Genomic DNA, 18,740 nt, shown 5'->3' with positions numbered 1-18,740 from the left:
AGAAAGCATTCAAGTGTTAGCTCAGACATTTTAGCCTATTGTTCTGCAAGTTCCGTATCTTAGCCCACAATTTTGTTTTTCTTTAAGTTTGAGCCAACTAATATATAAATGAGAACATTTTACATAAAAATTTAGATATAATATTTCTCTCAAAAAAATCTGAAGATCTGCCTGTGCTCAGACTCCATCACCTTGCTGACATACAATACCACTGCCTCTTTACCCTTTACCCATTGTTTCCCCAACATGCCACCAAGGAGAACGTGCTTCATCATGCTTGTACAGCCTTTCTGTTGTTGTTTTAAAGCAGAAGAAAATTTGTGTCAACAATGGTAAAGCCAGATATACATCAAATGGTCTGATCAAGAAAAATGGAAAATGATGTTTTTCCAAGCAGAAGAAGAGAGCATTGCTTCTTGTGTGAGCGAATGTGAACCCACATGAATCTTTTATCTGCCTTCCCCTGTGGACATTTAAGTTTGAGAGAATTTGGGAAGCCTCAGGTGTGGGCTTCCCTGGTGGCTCAGATGGTAAAGAATCCACCTGAAATGCAGGACACCCAGGTTCAATCCCTGCATTGGGAAGAGTCCCTGGAGAAGGGAATGGCTACTCACTCCTGTATTCTTGCCTAGAGAATTCTATGGACAGAGGAGCCTGGCGGGCTACAGTCCATGGGGTCACAAAGAATCAGACATGACTGAAGTGACTGAGCATATAGAGTATGAAAAGACAATACTGACACCCAGTGGTCCATTAACCAGCTCCCATTCAGTGTCCTAAATTCCCAAGGAGGGCTGGCTACTCAGACTCAGACAGAACTGTCTTCAGCTTCTAGAAACACAGGAAAGAAAAGACCACCAGTAGCTAATGACAATAAAGCAAACAAATAAAAATAGCATGTACTGTTTTGTTTTCTAAACCTTTCTGATGGGGATCTGGTTAAATCTTGGTTTGGCTCAATTATCTCCGTTATACCAAAAGCATTTATATTCAACAATGTATTTCTCTTACAAAACAGAGACTGCTGCTGCTGCGGCTGCTAAATCGCTTCAGTTGTGTCCAACTCTGTGCGACCCCATAGACGGCAGCCCACTAGGCTCCCCCGTCCCTGGGATTCTCCAGGCAAGAACACTGGAGTGGGTTGCCATTTCCTTCTCCAATGCAGGAAAGTGAAAAGTGAAAGTGAAGTCGCTCTGTCATGTCCGACTCTTAGCGACCCCATGGACTGCAGCCCACCAGGCTCCTCCATCCATGGGATTTTCCAGGCAAGAGTGCTGGAGTGGGGTGCCATCGCCTTCTCCACAAAACAGAGACAATTATGCTTTTGAAAATGCAAGACTTCTTCCCCAAGAGGTAAAAGCTCAAAAAATCTGAAATCTTCCATAATGATTTATTTTATTTATTAATTAGTCTTCTAGGCACTGAAAAGTAAATAATAAATACCTAAGATTATGCATGTGTGCCGGTCGCTCAGTTGTGTCAGATTCTATGCGACCCTATGGATTGTAGTCTGACAGGCTCCTCTGCCCAAGGGATTTTCCATGCCAAGAATACTGGAGTAGGTAACCATTTCTTCCTCCAGGGGATCTTCCTGATCCAGGGATCAAATCCATGTCTCCTGGATCTCCTGCATCTCCTGCATTGCAGGCAGATTCTTTACCACTGACCCATCAGGGAAGTCCCTAAGCTTATAGGACAGAGAATCTGTTAGACTTGTTTGTGAACCTCCCACCACAGCCCCAAATCCTTCAATCTGAAATAATAATGAGGTTACAACAGGAAGAAAAGCTGAGGTAGAACTGGCAGAAGAATACATTTTGAGAGCTTCTTTGATTTCCAATGGGCTAATAGTCACAGCTATGGTTTTTCCAGTGGTCATGTATGGATGTGAGAATTGGACTGTGAAGAAAGCTGAGTGCCGAAGACTTGATGCTTTTGAACTGTGGTGTTAGAGAAGACTCTTGAGATTCCCTTGGACTGCAAGGAGATCCAACCAGTCCATTCTGAAGGAGATCAGCCCTGGGATTTCTTTGGAGGGAATGATGCTGAAGCTGAAACTCCAGTGCTTTGGCCACCTCATGCGAAGAGTTGACTCATTGGAAAAGACTGTGATGCTGGGAGGGATTGAGGGCAGGAGGAGAAGGGGACAACAGAGGATGAGATGGCTGGATGGCATCACCAACTTGATGGATGTGAGTCTCAGTGAACTCCGGGAGTTGGCGATGGACAGGGAGGCCTGGCGTGCTGCGATTTATGGGGTCGCAAAGAGTCGACACGACTGAGCGACTGAACTGAACTGAACTGAATAGTCACCAGAGTTTTAAAATCAGCAAGATCTAAAATGTAACCTTTGGTGACATTTAGTCTGACTGCTGAATGAAAGAAAAATAAGTTAAAAATGTATTTTAATAATTATTGTTTCACATCTAAAGCCTTTGAGAAAAAAAAAAAAAAAAAAGCAACCTGGTCTTCCAATCATAAGCTGACATCTCAATGTAATACTCTAAACTGGACTTCAGAATAATAGCACTGGTGAGAAATGTAGGAAGACATGATGCAAATTTAAAAAATATCTAAAGTTCCTGCCATTTTATTAGAGGGAAAATCACCAGCTTGTATCATGGCATAACTGAAAAGCTCAAGACATATGTTCAGGTCTAGATAGAGGGAACAGATTCAGAGAGTCTCTCTTCTCTCAGAAACAACAAAATCAAGAAAAACAAGTGCTGAAAAGAAATTAACCACAATGAAACAAGGAAATCAAACGTCAAGATCTCTAAAAGGCAGAAGGAAGGAAGAAGACTGGCTCCTGTCCTATCCCCAGAGGGTAGTGAAAGTCCTAAGAATGTCCCTCAATTCCCAAATTGGACAAGAAATGCAAGAAGAATGGTATCCTTTTTGTCTCTTTTGACCTCAAGGAAGTAATTAGAGCTTCCCTCATAGCTCAGTTGGTAAAGTATTTGGCTGCAATGCAGGAGACCCGGGTTCAATTCCTGGGTCAGGAGGATCCCCTGGAGAAAGAAATGGCAACACTCCAGTATTTTTGCCTGGAGAATCCCATGGACAGAGGAGCCTAGCAGGCTATAGTCCATGGGGTCTCAAAGAGTAGGACACGACTGAGTGACTAAACCACCACCACCAAGTACTTAGAAATAACACTGGTTAGGAGAAATGAAAAGGAAGTGAACAGTAGTATGGTCCACTGGTGCAGAACCATAGGCTACTGAACTCCACGCTCAAGTGAGGGAATCATCTAGAAGGCATCGCCCTACGCTTCATTAACTGGAGCAATTCCAGGCATAGGACAGAAAATGAAATTTAAGGAAAAGGAACAGAAACCAGTACCTCTAAGAAAGACTGCACCCGACCTCAGCTGAATCCTTCCTCATCACACACAGAATAGAGAGAGGGAGAGGGAACACAGGGCTTGAGCCTTTCAGCTGTAGCTGGAAGATAAGTTAAGTCTCAGGTAATGGTGGAAAGAGGGTGGGGAGAATCCTCTCAGGCTGTAGGCAGTCTACAGAGCAGCTCTTTTAAGCAACAGTCAGGCAACATGGATTGAGGTTTTAATGTGAAAATACCTAAGAAAATACAGCATGAACATGCCCCAGGGATCATTCCCAAGTGCTTTGTCCAGTTGAAAAGATTAATGAGAATAAGATTATTTGAAAGCAATAAACAGAAAATAAAACCCTTAAAGTCCCACCAATACTCTACAGAATTAAATATAAAGGGATATGGCCAATGGAAGAAAAGAAATTAATAACCTAACTAAAATAACACTATTTTAGAACTAATGAGTAAATTAGAAACAGCAAGAAAGAAAACGGGTAAAAATTGAAAGAGAAATTCAGGACATAGAAGAAAGACAAGGTAATCATAGTAGATATGGAGGGGGGAAATGAAGTTTATGAAGAGCAGATATTATATAAGAGAAAGCTCTTTTTATATTCTTTTTAAACTTTCATTTTTTATTAGAGTATAGTTGATTTAAAATGTTGTATTAGTTTTCTGTTGAACAGCAAAGAGAATATATACATACATATATCCACTCATTTTTAGATTCTTTTCCAATATAGGTCATTAGTATATTGAGTAGAATTCTCTGTGCTATACAGTAGGTTCTTATTAGTTATCAGTCTTATATATAGTAGTGTGTATATGTCAATCCCAGTGTCTCAATTTGTCATCCCCTGTCCCAGATTCTCCATCGATTCAGAGGTAAAGAATCCTCTTGCAATTCAGGAGATGTGGCAAGAGCCCCAGGTTGATCCCTGGGTCAGGAAGATCCCCTGGAGCAGGAAATGGCAACCCAATCCAGTATTGTTGCCTGGGAAATCCCATGGACAGAGGAGCCTGGTAGGCTGTTGTCCATGGGGTTACAAAAGAGTCAGATGCAATTTAGCGACTAAATAACAACAGCCTGTTTTTATATCCTAAAGACAGAAAATCTCTGGAGTAGTGCTGTGGTTTAAACTGTGTTCCCCAAAGAGATATATTAAAGTCTTAACTGTTTAGTACCTAAAAGTACCTAACTGTTTAGTGAATGTGAATTTATTTGTAAATAGTCTTTGTGGATATAGTCAAGTTAAAATGAGATCACACAGTAGGTGGAATCTGACTTTTATACAAGAAAACAGGGACACTAGGAAGAGAATCTGTGTGAAGACAGAGAGACACCTATGGAAGGACAGCCTAGGGAACATGGAAGCAGGGATTTGAGCACTGCACTTACAAACCAGGGAACACCAGGGATTGCCAACCTTCACCAGAAGCTAGGAGAGGAGAAAGGAAAGGAGAGGAGAAAGGAAAGGAGATGCCCTCGGGAGAATCAACACCACCAAGATCCCTCTTTTCAGCTAGTAGCCTCCAGAACTGTGGGAGAATAAATTTTCATTGTTGCAAACCACTCAGTTTGTGGTACTTTGTTACTGTTACAGATGTACCAGAAAAATAACACAAGTAACACTGCCTACAAATGGAACAAAAGAATAAATGGACAAGCTGGAATCAAGATTGCCGGGAGAAATATCAATAACCTCAGATATGCAGATGACACCACCCTTAGGGCAGGAAGTGAAGAGGAACGCAAAAGCCTCTTGATGAAAGTAAAAGTGGAGAGTAAAAAGTTGGCTTAAAGCTCAACATTCAGAAAACGAAGATCATGGCATCCAGTCCCATCACTTCATGGGAAATAGATGGGGAAACAGTGGGAACAGTGTCAGACTTTATTTTTCTGGGCTCCAAAATCACTACAGATGGTGACTGCAGCCATGAAATTAAAAGACGGCTTACTCCTTGGAAGGAAAGTTATGTCCAACCTAGATAGCATATTCAAAAGCAGAGACATTACTTTGCCAACAAAGGTTCGTCTAGTCAAGGCTATGGTTTTTCCTGTGGTCATGTATGGATGTGAGAGTTGGACTGTGAAGAAGGCTGATCGCTGAAGAATTGATGCTTTTGAACTGTGGTGTTGGAGAAGACTCTTGAGAGTCCCTTGGACTGCAAGGAGATGCAACCAGTCCATTCTGAAGGAGATCAGCCCTGGGATTTCTTTGGAAGGAATGATGCTAAAGCTGAAACTCCAGTACTTTGGCCACCTCGTGCAAAGAGTTGACTCATTGGAAAAGACTGTGATGCTGGGAGGGACTGGGGGCAGGAGGAGAAGGGGACGCCAGAGGATGAGATGGCTGGATGGCATCACTGACTCGATGGATGTGAGTCTGGGTGAACTCTGGGAGTTGGTGATGGACAGGGAGGCCTGGCGTGCTGTGATTCATGGGGTTGCAAAGAATCGGACATGACTGAGCAACTGATCTATCTATGTACTAATAAAAATTGTTTAATGAAATCAAATAAACTGGAAAAGTACAGATGGACAGGATATACCATATTCCAGAAAGCCTGAAAGAGCTGAGGGACACCAATGACTACCATGGTTAAACAATTAAACTTCAAGAAGCAAAAAAAAAAAAAAAATTTCAAACCTGGAGGCAGAAAAAACTCAGAGGCTCTGATAATTTCTGACCCCTTTTCTTAAAGAATAAAATGAAAAATTGTTTCTGATGAAATGATGAAATCCAGCCAATCAAGGCAGAAATCAAAATAGACCTCAGCTATGCAGAAGAAGCTCAGATAAAACAACGTGGGGTGAGTACTGAACCAATTTAAATATAGTACTAATAAAAATAACACTGGGAATTAGGGTTGGGAAATATAAATCTTCATAGAAGTTTTATAAATCTTAGTGAAATATTTTGAATATTATAAAATGTATTGAAAAGCAACTAATGCTTTGAGAGAAGGACACGAGTCAATGCATACTGGATATAATTCAAATATGAGATTAAAAAATAATGAATCTAAACTGTTTAATGTTTCACCTCATTTTATTTATTTATTTTTTTAACATTCAACAATTTTTAACAAATAGTGATCAAGTTTTAGACATTGTGTTTGACACTGGGAAGCCTCTATGACTAAGACACAGTCCCTGACTTTCAAGGTTTATATTTTGACAAGAATAATAAATCTGATGTTTGAACTTTATTAGGTTTTTATATTGGCATCATCATGGTTATCAGGGCATGCCAGGTGACTCAGTGGTAAAGAATACACCTGCTAATGCAGGAATCTTGGGAGATGCAGGTTCAGTTCCTGGGTCAGAAAAAAATCCCTTGGAGTAAGAAATGGCAAGCCACGCTAGTATTCTTGCCTGGAAAACTCCATGGGGAAGAGGAGCCTGGTGGGCTACAGTCCATGGGGTCACAAAGAATCAGACATGACTGAGCATGCATGCACATCATAGGTAACTCACATCCTAGTATTAAATAGACATTGGTCAAAGTGCTTTATGCATGTCTTATGGATTCTGTGCAACGGAGCTACAAGAAAGGTACATTATTATCCTCATTATACACTCGAAGAAATATTTACCTAAAGGTCATTAACTTCAAGCTCACCTCTACTTCTTTCTGTCAAGTTCTCCTAAAATTCAATTTAATAGTTTTTTTGTGTGCAAGAATGAAACAGGAGGAGGAAAAGAAGGAAGGGAAGAGAAAAACTGGAATCCAACCTCAGCTCAACTGTTCACTAGCTGTGTGAGATGCTTAATTTTACAAATCAACTTGAATGGGGATGCCCAGATAGATGGTAAAATATTATTTCCATACATATCTGTGAGGGTATCTCTGGAAGTGATTAAAATTTGAATCCGTAGAGTGAAGAAGACCTCCCTCACCAATGCAAGCGAGCATCATCCAACCCATGATCCCAACCAGTGCAGGTGAGCATTATCCAATCCACCCAATAGAACAAAAAAGCAGAGTCAGGGCACATTTTACTCTCTTCTCTTGAACTGAGACACCCATTTTTTTCCTTCTATTAGATATCTGACTCCTGGCTCTCAGGTTTTTGGACTCAAATTAGGATGTATTGCCCTCCCCACCCCTAATTTTCAGAAGTTTAGATTTGGAATAAGTTATATCACTAGGTGTCCTGGTTCTCCTGCTTGAAGGACAGATTATGGGACTTCTCAGCTTCCAATTCCAAAGAAAGGCAATGCCAAAGAATGTTCAAATAACTGTACAATTGCAGTCATTTCACATGATAACAAGATTTTACTGAAATCCTTCAAGCTAGGCTTTAGCAGTACGTGAACAGAGAACTTCCAAATGTACAGGCTGGATTCGGAAATGGCAGAGGAACCAGAAATCAAATTGCCAACTTATGCTAGATCATAGAAAAAGCAAGAGAATTAAAAAAACATGTACTTATACTTCATCGACCATGTGAAAGCCTTTAACTGTGGATCACAACAAACTGGAATATTCTTGAAGAGATGGGAATAGCAGACTACATGTCTCCTGAGGAATCTGTATGCAGGACAAGAAGCAACAGTTAGAACTGGACATGAAACAAAAGACTGGTTCAAAATTCAGTTCAGTTCAGTCACTCAGTCGTGTCCGACTCTTTGCAACCCCATGGAGTACAGCACTCCAGGCCTCCCTGTCCATCACCAACTCCAGGAGTTTACTCAAACTCATGTCCATTGAGTCGGTGATGCCATCCAACCATCTCATCCTCTGTCATCCCCTTCTCCTCCTGCCCCCAATCCCTCCCAGCATCAGAGTCTATTCCAATGAGTCAACTCTTCACATGAGGTGGCCAAAATATTGGAGTTTCAGCTTCAACATCAGTCCTTCCAAAGAACATTCAGGACTGATTTCCTTTAGGATGGACTGGTTGGATCTCCTGGCACTCCAAGGGACTTTCAAGAGTCTTTTACAACACCACAGTTCAAAAGCATCAATTCTTTGGCACTCACCTTTCTTCACAGTCCAACTCTTACATCCATACATGACCACTGGAAAAACCACAGTCTTGACTGGATGGACCTTTGTTGGCAAAGTAATGTCTCTGCTTTTTAACATGCTATCTAAGTTGGTCATAACTTTCCTTTCAAGGAGTAAGTATATTTTAATTTCATGGCTGCAGTCACCATCTGCAGTGATTTTGGAGCCCAAAAAAATAAAGTCTGACACTGTTTCCACTGTTTCCCCATCTATTTTGCCATGAAGTGATGGGACCAGTTGCCATGATCTTAGTTTCCTGAATGTTGAGCTTTAAGCCAACTTTTTCACTCTCCACTTTCACTTTCATCAAGAGACTCTTTAGTTCTTCACTTTCTGCCTTAAAGGTGGTATCATCTGCATATCTGAGGTTATTGATATTTCTTCCAGCAATCTTGATTCCAGCTTGTGCTTCTTCCAGCCCAGTGTTTCTCATGATGTACTCTTCATATAAGTTAAATAAGCAGGGTGACAATAAACAGCCTTGACGTACTCCTTTTCCTATTTGGAACCAATCAGTTATTCCATGCTCAGTTCAAACTCTTGCTTCCTGACCTGCATACAGATTTCTTAAGAGGCAGGTCTGGTGGTCTGGTATTTCCATCTCTTGAAGAATTTTCCACAGTTTATTGTGATCCACACAGTCAAAGGCTTTGGCATAGTCAATAAAGTAGAAATAGATATTTTTCTGGAACTCTCTTGCTTTTAGGATGATCCAGCAAATGTTGATAATTTGATCTCTAGTTCCTCTGCCCTTCCTAAAACCACCTTGAACATCTGGAGTTTCAGGGTTCACATATTGTTGAAGCCTGGCTTGGAGAATTTTGAGCATTACTTTACTAGCATGTGAGATGAGTGCAATTGTGTGGTAGTTTGAGCATTCTTTGGCATTGCCTTTCTTAGGGATTGGAATGAAAACTGACCTGTTCAAAATTGGAAAAGGAGTAGGTCAAGGCTGTGTATTGTCATCCTGTTTCATCAACTTACATGCAAAGTACATCATAGGAAATGCTGGGCTGGATGACTCACAAGCTGGAATCACGATTGCCTGGAGAAATGTCAGCAACCACAGGTATGCAGATGATACCAGTTTAATGGCAGAAAGTGAAGAGGAACTAAAGAGCCTCTTGATGAAAGTGAAAGAGGAGAGTGAAAAAGCTGGCTTAAAACTCAACATTCAGAAAACTAAGATTACTACACAACTAATAGATGGGGGAAAAGTGGAAATGGTGTCAGATTTCATATTTTGGGGCTCCAAATTCAATGTGAATGGTGACTTCAACCATGGAATTAAGACACTTGCTCCTTGGAAGAAAAGCTATGACCAACCTAGACAGCATAATAAAAAGCAGAGACCCCAATTGGCCAACAAAGGTCTGTATAGTTAAAGCTATGTTTCTTCCAGTAGTCTTGTATGGATGATGGAGGTGGACCATAAAGAATGCTGAGTGCTGAAAAATTGATGCTTTCGAACTGTGGTGTTGGAGAAGACTCTTGAGAGTCCCTTGGAGTGCCAGGAGATCCAACCAGTCCATCCTAAAGGAAATCAATCCTAAATATTCATTGGAAGGACTAATGCTGGAGCTGAAACTCCAATACTTTGGCCACCTGATGCGAAAAACTAACTCATTTGAAAAGACCCTGTTGCTGGGAAAGATTGAGGGCAGGAGGTGAAGGGGATGACAGAGGATGAGATGGTTTGATGGCATCACCGACTCAATGGATGTGAGTTTGAGTAAACTCCTGGAGTTGGTGATGGACAGGGAGGCCTAGCGTGCTGCAGTCCATGGGATGGCAAAGAGTCAGACACGACTGAGCAACTAAACTGAACAATGTATACGCAACAAGACTGTGTTGACTGTTGTCAAAGTATCTATTTCATACATGTGAAATTCTCTGTAAGTCCTAAAATGTTAAGAAAGAACATTTAAAAATTCTCTTAAGATATGATCTTGAGAAAAGGGTAGTTCTTCAAATGGAATAAATTTAGCTCCATAGAAATGTTCAATATACCTCAGTGTGGAACAGTGAATGCATTTTCATTAAGCAACTAGAACTCCTGAAGCACTGCTTTAGGAGATGCTGACTAGAAAGGTCCTCTAGCCTATGATCCTGAATCAAAATTAGTCTTAATATTTCACTCCACACAAATACAAGTTATTCTACTGAAGAGTTATTAGAAAACAAAACTTATAAGAACCTCCTATTTCCCTGTTAAAGGAAGAGGAAGTTAATACCAAACAGGAAACTCTTATCTCTGGGAACCTACAGGAAGTGATCAAAGGAAGTAGGAACACAAACTCACCTCTTATACTCAACTCTTGAGTGATTATTATATCATTGAACCACCCTTTTTTCTCAATACGGCAGCAATACAAGCCACTGTCAGATGGGTCAGCATTCTTTATGGTCAAGGTCAAATTCCTTTCGCCAATATATCCTCTTAGTTGATAACGTCTGTCCTTCTGAAAAGTGACTTTGTATCCATCAGTCTGGATAATGTCTTCTCTGCAGCTCCACCAAGAACATTCCCCTCGGCCCCAGCATGCAGTTGTGATTTCTCCAGTATATAAGCAGGGTAGCCTGACAGACTCACCGGTTCTTCCAGTCACTTGAGAATAAGAGGTTACACCATCTGTAAATAAAAAGAAACCAAAGCATGAGAACATGAGGTCTCAATATTTTAATTTTAATAATTTTAATTTTTTCATATAGCTTATTTGGTTTGAAATTATGTGACTGTATCATGACTTTTTAGAATTTAGTATGAGCAAATTTCCATGTTAACATGTTCTTCAGCAGCATCACTATTTATTAGATAGGATTGAAGATGAAAGGTCATATAAACATTTTTTTTCGATTGATGAAAATGTCCTATGCTTCCCAATAGGACAGATTTTCTAGAGAAAATATCAGGACAAAGGTCAGATATATGTTCAGCCGTTTTGGTGAATATGATCAAACTTTTCTCCAAAAGATTTGACTGAAACAAATGACATCTAGTAATGCATGAGTATGTGGATATTCATCCTGTATTTGACAGGTATCTGTTTATTAAATATATAAAACACACTGGTGGCTTTTCCTTTCTCCTAGATTCAATCACTGTCTTAACTAAAATCTGGTTTTAAAACTCTATTGCATTCAAAGTTTTGATTTTCTCTTTTTATTTTAACTTTCCAATGGCCATTGAACATAGTCACTTCATAATACCCTCTCTTATTTAAATTTTAAAAAAAAGTCTAATATTTTATTAAACATCATTGGCTGGAAAGCAGAAGTCTTGTAAACTCTTTAGAAGTCAGTTCTTAGAAAAATGGGTTTATAATACTTTTAGGAGAAATTAGTTTTATGGGCTTTAGGGTCATTCCAAAAAATTTAAGCAGGGATCCTTTCTTGAGCTCTGTGCAATGAATCACAGTCCACTTACCCAGGCAAAACCAAAAAATTGGAGAATATTCAATAAAATACTAAATTTTGCCTCAGAAACAGGCAGGAAGACTCACCTGTGGCTGTGGCTTAAACACTGTGCATTGGCAAAAAGTTCCTAAAAGAAGTATGAGACTTAGCTAATCACAGTTAGGACTTCCCTGGTGGCTCAGACAGTAAAAAGTGTCTGCCTACAATGTGGGAGACCTGGGTTTGATCCCTGGGTCAGGAAGATCTCCTGGAGAAGGAAATGGCAACCCACTCCAGTCCTCTTGCCTGGAAAATCCCCTGGATGCATGGAGGAGCCTGGTAGACTACAGTCCATGGGGTCACAATCCAATAGGACTAACTTCACTTTCACTTTTCATAGTTAGGACTGGACTGTGGGTCTGGGCAATGCTTTGGGAATAAGACACTCATTGTTACATAGTATAAGAGTATTTTCTTCACTGGAATTCTGATAATATTTAATTTTGCTTAATATCATTTTGTATCACAAAGCTAATACATATTAATTTTAAAAATTTGTTATAGAAGTATAATTTAAAATTGTACTTTTACTCATATTCCACCTGTAAAGATTGTTTTTAAATTTTAGGATATATCTATCACTAATTTTCTCCCCTATCTCATAGAATGTTTTGAATTAATATATTTTATTTATTAAAAAAATTTCCCATACAGCACAGATGGGGAATCTTAGTTTCCCAATGAGGGATAGAACCCACACCCACTACATTGGAAGCATGGAGTCTAAAGCCACTGGAAAGAGGGAAGGTCATTCTCCTTCCCATCCGTCCCCATTCCTTCTTCCTGTTCCCTTCCATGCCATGATAACAATGGTTGCTGTTTACTACATACACGTGAGAAGTTCATGCGTACACATGAACAACACAAATGGCAGCAGATGCATGTGTGCTGTATCATGCCTTGTTCCTCTAGCCATTGATTTTATAATTCTTAGTGTTTAAGCAATTTCTTTGGCTTAAGGTTTCAGCCTTGTTCTTTGCTCACTACTTGACCTCGTTATTTTTAAACAATGCCCTAGAAATCTACCCTGCTCTACCATACCTACATACCCACTATATTCCCCCATCCTCAGGGCTTCCAAAGCACAGCCCACCTGTGCACCTACCTGTCAGAAGGAGTAGGAGGCCCAGGATGGCTACCCAAGGGTGCATGATGCTCTTGGCCTGAAAGAAAGTGAAAGTTGACTGGTTTGTATGCTCCCAGGCAGATGGTATCAGGTTGGACACCACTAGATGGCTTTCCAGGGGTTCCAAATAGCTCAGGTTCCTTATGCCTCAGCGCAGAAAAAATTGAGCCAGAGCCTGAGGAGTGATAGATGAGAAGTGATCCATTAAAATAGGATGCTTGTAAGACTTACAAGGAGACAGGTGAGCATTGTGGTGCCTCAAGTACTTAGTGGGTTACATTTGTATAATCAAAGGAAGAAGGAGAGGGAAGAAGACCACCTTCTTTTTCACTGTTAGTCTTCTTGGATGGGAGGATGTTGATCCTGTGTGGTGCATCCGGCACTGTCATGGCACTACGGAAAAATTAGTCCAGGTCTCAGGACAATGAGGGTTGTTCAGTTTATCCAACTCTGGCAAATGTTTTAATCTCACCGATATCAGTTTCTTCTCCTTTATAATGAACGTAATAATAGAATCTACCCCAAACATCTGGACAAGGGCTCACAACAAGATAATGCTCTGAAAGCATCAAACCCAGCCCTTTCCTATAATAAGCACTCAGTAACTATTGCTTATTATCAACGACTCCAAGAATAATATTGATAGTCTGGAATGCTCCCCTATAAAATGATACATATGAAAGCTTTGGAAGTCCCTATTCAGCACTTACACTGTATCATCACAGTAATAATTATTTGATCAGAGGGAGGTGCCAGTCATCAGACACTGTTGAGACCGGCTCGACAAGCAGGGTTTCCGAAAGCGCGATATGGCAAGAGAATGAGAAACAAGACATAAGAATTCAGAGAAAAGGGAGGATCAGGGGACCAACACCGCTCCAAGGTGAAGGTGCAGAAACTGAATCCAAGTCGACTTTATTATACTTTCAGCCGTGAATGAAAGAATATGTGGGGAGACTGGAAGAAACACAAGCTGGAATCAAGATTGCCAGGAGAAATATCAATAACCTCAGATATGCAGATTACACCACCCTTATGGCAGAAAGTGAACAGGAACTAAAAAGCCTCTTAATGAAAGTGAAAGTGGAGAGTGAAAAAGTTGGCTTAAAGCTCAACATTCAGAAAAAGAAGATCATGGCATCTGGTCCCATCACTTCATGGGAAATAGATGGGGAAACAGTGGAAACAGTGTCAGACTTTATTTTTGGGGGCTCCAAAATCATTGCAGATGGTGATTGCAGCCATGAAATTAAAAGATGCTTACTCCTTGGAAGGAAAGTCATGTCCAACCTAAATACCATATTCAAAAGCAGAGACATTACTTTGCCAACAAAGGTTCATCTAGTCAAGGCTATGGTTTTTCCTGCGGTCATGTATGGATGTGAGAGTTGGACTGTGAAGAAGGCTGATCGCTGAAGAATTGATGCTTTTGAACTGTGGTGTTGGAGAAGACTCTCGAGAGTCCCTTGGACTGCAAGGAGATGCAACCAGTCCATTCTGAAGGAGATCAGCCCTGGGATTTCTTTGGAAGGAATGATGCTAAAGCTGAAACTCCAGTACTTTGGCCACTTCATGCGAAGAGTTGACTCATTGGAAAAGACTGTGATGCTGGGAGGGATTGGGGGCAGGAGGAGAAGGGGACGACAGAGGATGAGATGGGTGGATGGCATCACTGACTCGATGGACGTGAATCTGAGTGAACTCTGGGAGTTGGTGATGGACAGGGAGGCCTGGCGTGCTGTGATTCACGGGGTCGCAAAGAGTCGGACACGACTGAGCGACTGAACTGAACTGAAACTATAACTCATGTGGCCTTCGGGGCCAAAGAACAAAATGATCATTAACCATTGAGTAATTAGGAAACAGTAATCAATAACAAATCAGTAACTAAGACTAACATTCTTATCTATAGATTTTCTACCAGATACGTAAAACATGTGATTTTGAGACACCAGTTGAGAAACAGGCTGGGGTCAGTTTTCTGACCCCAGGATCATATCTTGTTTTCAAGATTATGAACTGTTCCCCCTGGACTTGTTCCAAGGGTCTCATGCCTTATAGCATCGAGTTTATCAATGATTATAAATTTCTTTTGTGGCCCTTGCTGGGGCCTGCTTTTCTTTTATTCTTCCTGTCTCCTACATCTCCCCCTTTTTGATTTTGCACATGATGAGAAATGGTGAGAAATGTTAGTTGCTGTTGTTGGCTTCATTGTCTCTTGATCATTCTTCTCCAGACTATACAGAAACATAAACACATAATTAATAGCACTCCCATAACCAGAGCAATTCCATATCCAAATGTCTTGATCTGTTTTAAGGGATTAAAAGAAAAAAGATTATTAGCAATAGTATCAAGAAAATCTGATCCAGAAATTACATCAAGATATTTATTAAAAGCTTTTAATATATCTTGTTGTAGATATTGAATATCTACAAAAATATTATCTTGGTTCAATAGGTGTTGTTTAACTTTATTCCATTTGAATTCAGTCTTATTATATTTGAAAGCCGTTACACAAAAGGAAGTATAGTTCCAATCACATCTTAGTCTCACCTGTTTTTGTAAACTGACTAGTTGATCTCCTAATAAAATAACAGATTTTTGAAGGTCAGCCACTTGGGAGGCCAGCTTTCCATCAATTTTTTGTTGAGTGGTCCAAAGGAAATCGGCATCTTTATGTCATTCTTATACAAAATGAACTGTTTGTACAGATGTATGAAGAGCCGTTCCAGCTACGGCTGCCATAGTGGTAATAGCTATAATGCCTAAGATGGCAGCAATTAGCAATCCCATAAAATGTTTAACACGTTTAAGATTTTTCAATATTTCTTCAATAACATATAATGTAGGTTCTTGCCAAGGTCATTGTAAATCAACTGGAACCCATATGCCAGTTCTGGTTTTAAGAATGTAAATACCCTGCCAACTTTCATTAAAAGGAATGGTATTATTTATACATGTATAAAATGAACAGTTAGGACATGTTACTAATCCCAAATTGGGATCATATTTTGCTGGTCTGATCATAAAAACAAAAGGAATTCTTACACAAGTCTGAATAGTGTGGGTAGAATTTTTTGTAAAATTAAAGGTAGCTTTTCGGTCATTTAAAATATATTCAGTATATTGTTCCTTCCAAGCAATTAGTTCTTTTAATGCCATGGGTATTTTTCATATTTCATCATGAATAGGATAATGATCTAAAGGAGGCACAGGGGGAGCTAATCCTATCCCATGCTGAATGAGGAGTTGACTACCATAAGTACTAATTGTCTTATCTTTATATACCCATGGAGAAGACACTTTAGATTCTATAAGTTTAGGGGTTCCTCAGGGTCCATAATCGATAATGGAGCATTCTGCAACATTTAATAATAAGTGACTTTCTGATCCTTTACATAATTTCCATCTTAACCAATTTTCAATACCATGGCTAATTTCAGTAACACAATCAGGAAGGTCAGGTGGATTCATCATGCTGGAAGTTTCTTCTTTTTCTAAAAAAAGTAAGAGCAGTTAACAGAAAGAGGGAAGTCTTATTATCATTTGATTCTTTGACAACTGACAGCCACTTCTGATATCCTGTTTTAAGACATAAACTTCCAAAACCAACATAAATAGGAGTGGCATCAGAGCCAATAGTATAATTTATCAACTGACCATCTTCTTCCTTTAAAGTCTTTTTTAATGTGTCCCAATTTTTCATGTTGGTGACATCTCATATCTGTCTTTTTATTAGCTTTAGATAATACTTGAGCCAGAAGTTGCATTTTATATGGTTCTGACCCAATATCTTGGCAAACTTTAAGATATTCTTCTAGAGGGGCACCCTGTGCTTTGAGAGGCTGAATCACCTTTTTACATTCTGAGTTAGCATTCTCATATGCAAGAACTTGCATCAGCAAATCTCTCAAACCAGGTTGTGCAACTGTTTTATTTAAATTTTGACATAACCTGGCAATAAAATCTACATAATGTTCCCCATTTGATTGTTTAATTTGAGTAAATGAAATCGAGGCTTGTCCAGGTGGATTTATTCTCTCCCAGGCTTTTAAACATATCATTCTCACTTGAGTGAGTAACTGATCATCAAATTGTAACTGAGCTTGAATGCCAAAATGTGCCCCACTGCCCATTAATTGATCAAGTGTTATATCAACTGGCAGGTTGGCTGTTGCATTTCTGCGAGCTTGTGATTTGCTTCGTCTTGCCACCAGGTCCTAAATTGTAAAAATTCTGAGGTGGATAGGCAAATTCTGGCTATCATTTCCCAATCATAAGGAATTAACTGTTCAGCTTGTAAAAGTCCCTGAATTAGTCCCATGGTATAAGGAGAATTAGTTCCATATTAGGTACATGCCTGTTTTATCTCCTTTATAGTTTTAAATGGTATGGCATTATAATCGTAATGCATTCCTCCTTGTGGGAATTGAGGATCTGGTGGGAACTGAGGATCTGGTGGGATTTGGGTTACAGCCACAGGGAGAATTAAAGCGTCTTCATCCCCCTGCAATTGTGCCATACAAGCTCACTTTTGTAAAGGCATCATTTTATTAGGTACATTTATCTGTGGTTTAAAACCAAATCCATCATCCCAAGGGTTTTCAGGATTGAAAGGAGAGGGCTCAACAAAAGGTGCATTTGGTCGAGCAAGAAAGATCTGTTCTTGACTTCTATCATTCTTTTGGCTCTTATTTTTCATTTTTATTGTTTCTCTTCCTCATCACCTATGTTATCATATAAATTCATTTCCTCCGTCTGTTCTTGTATTGTTCTACAGAATCCCCTGAATCTGAGGTTTCAGATTGCAGCAGTCCTAAAGCGGTGCTAATAAGATTCCCTACTGACCATACAGACAAAAGAATCTTTTCGTTGCGTTGGTAGGCACTGCGCAGGCAACGCATAACTTTGTCCCATTCCTCATGCCTCAAAGTCCCTTTATCTGTATCTGCTGCTGCTGCTAAGTTAGTTGCTTCAGTCGTGTCCGACTCTGTGCGACCCCATAGATGGCAGTAGCAGTATTTTTTAATGGCAGAAAACAATTCTTTAAAAGAGGAGTGAGATATCTCGACCCCCGAACTTTTAAACGAAGTTTTTAACACTTGCATATAATCACTATGCTTAGAAGGATTTTGCCCCATCATTACCCTGATTGACAAATCCGCAGGGGTGCACTTACCAAGTACTTTCCTCTTCCGCCTAGCTGGCCAGATTTCCCTACGTTCACCTCGGCTAGGAACTAGCTTCTCAGGCTGGATTTACTTTCGGGTCCCTGTTTCGGCACCACTTGTCGAGACACGCTTGACAAGCAGGGTTTCTGAAAGCGCAATACGGCGAGAGAATGAGAAATAAGACACAAGAATTCAGAGAAAAGCGAGGATCAGGGGACGAACACCGCTCCAAGGTGAAGGTGCAGAAACTGAATCCAAGCCGGCTTTATTATACTTCCAGCCGTGAATGAAAGAATATGTGGGGAGTTAAACTATAACTCATGTGGCCTTCAGGGCCAAAGAACAAAATGATCATTAACCATTGAGTAATTAGGAAACAGTAATCAATAACAAATCAGTAACTAAGACTAACATTCTTATCTATAGATTTTCTACCAGATACGTAAAACATGTGATTCTCAGACACCAGTTGAGAAACAGGCTGTGGTCAGTTTTCTGACCCCAGGATCGTATCTTATTTTCAAGATCATGAACTGTTCCCTCTGGACTTGTTCCAAGAGTCTCATGCCTTATAGCATCCAGTTTATCAATAATTATAAATTTCTTTTGTGGCCCTAGTGGGGGCCTGCT

General features: G+C 40.0%; 1 long non-coding RNA gene across 2 annotated transcripts; it reads right to left on the bottom strand.

Annotated features, from left to right (window-relative positions):
- Positions 1-6,370: 6,370 nt before the first annotated feature.
- On the bottom strand, positions 6,371-18,378 carry LOC109562241 (uncharacterized). Of its 2 annotated transcripts, none has more exons than XR_011567773.1 (4): positions 18,119-18,378; positions 12,916-13,111; positions 10,657-10,986; positions 6,371-7,874 (listed from the first exon to the last, which is right to left on the bottom strand). It is a non-coding gene; the product is annotated as an uncharacterized lncRNA (long non-coding RNA). The 2 variants fall into 2 exon arrangements; XR_002181154.2 differs by having other exon boundaries at positions 12,916-12,973; positions 18,119-18,377.
- Between the last annotated feature and the right edge of the window lie 362 nt (positions 18,379-18,740).

Source organism: Bos indicus, chromosome 7 (genome assembly GCF_029378745.1).
Source record: "Bos indicus isolate NIAB-ARS_2022 breed Sahiwal x Tharparkar chromosome 7, NIAB-ARS_B.indTharparkar_mat_pri_1.0, whole genome shotgun sequence".
Taxonomy (NCBI): domain Eukaryota; kingdom Metazoa; phylum Chordata; class Mammalia; order Artiodactyla; family Bovidae; genus Bos; species Bos indicus.
The sequence above is the reverse complement of the archived record's forward strand: the minus strand, read 5'-3'. Positions and strand labels throughout refer to the sequence as shown.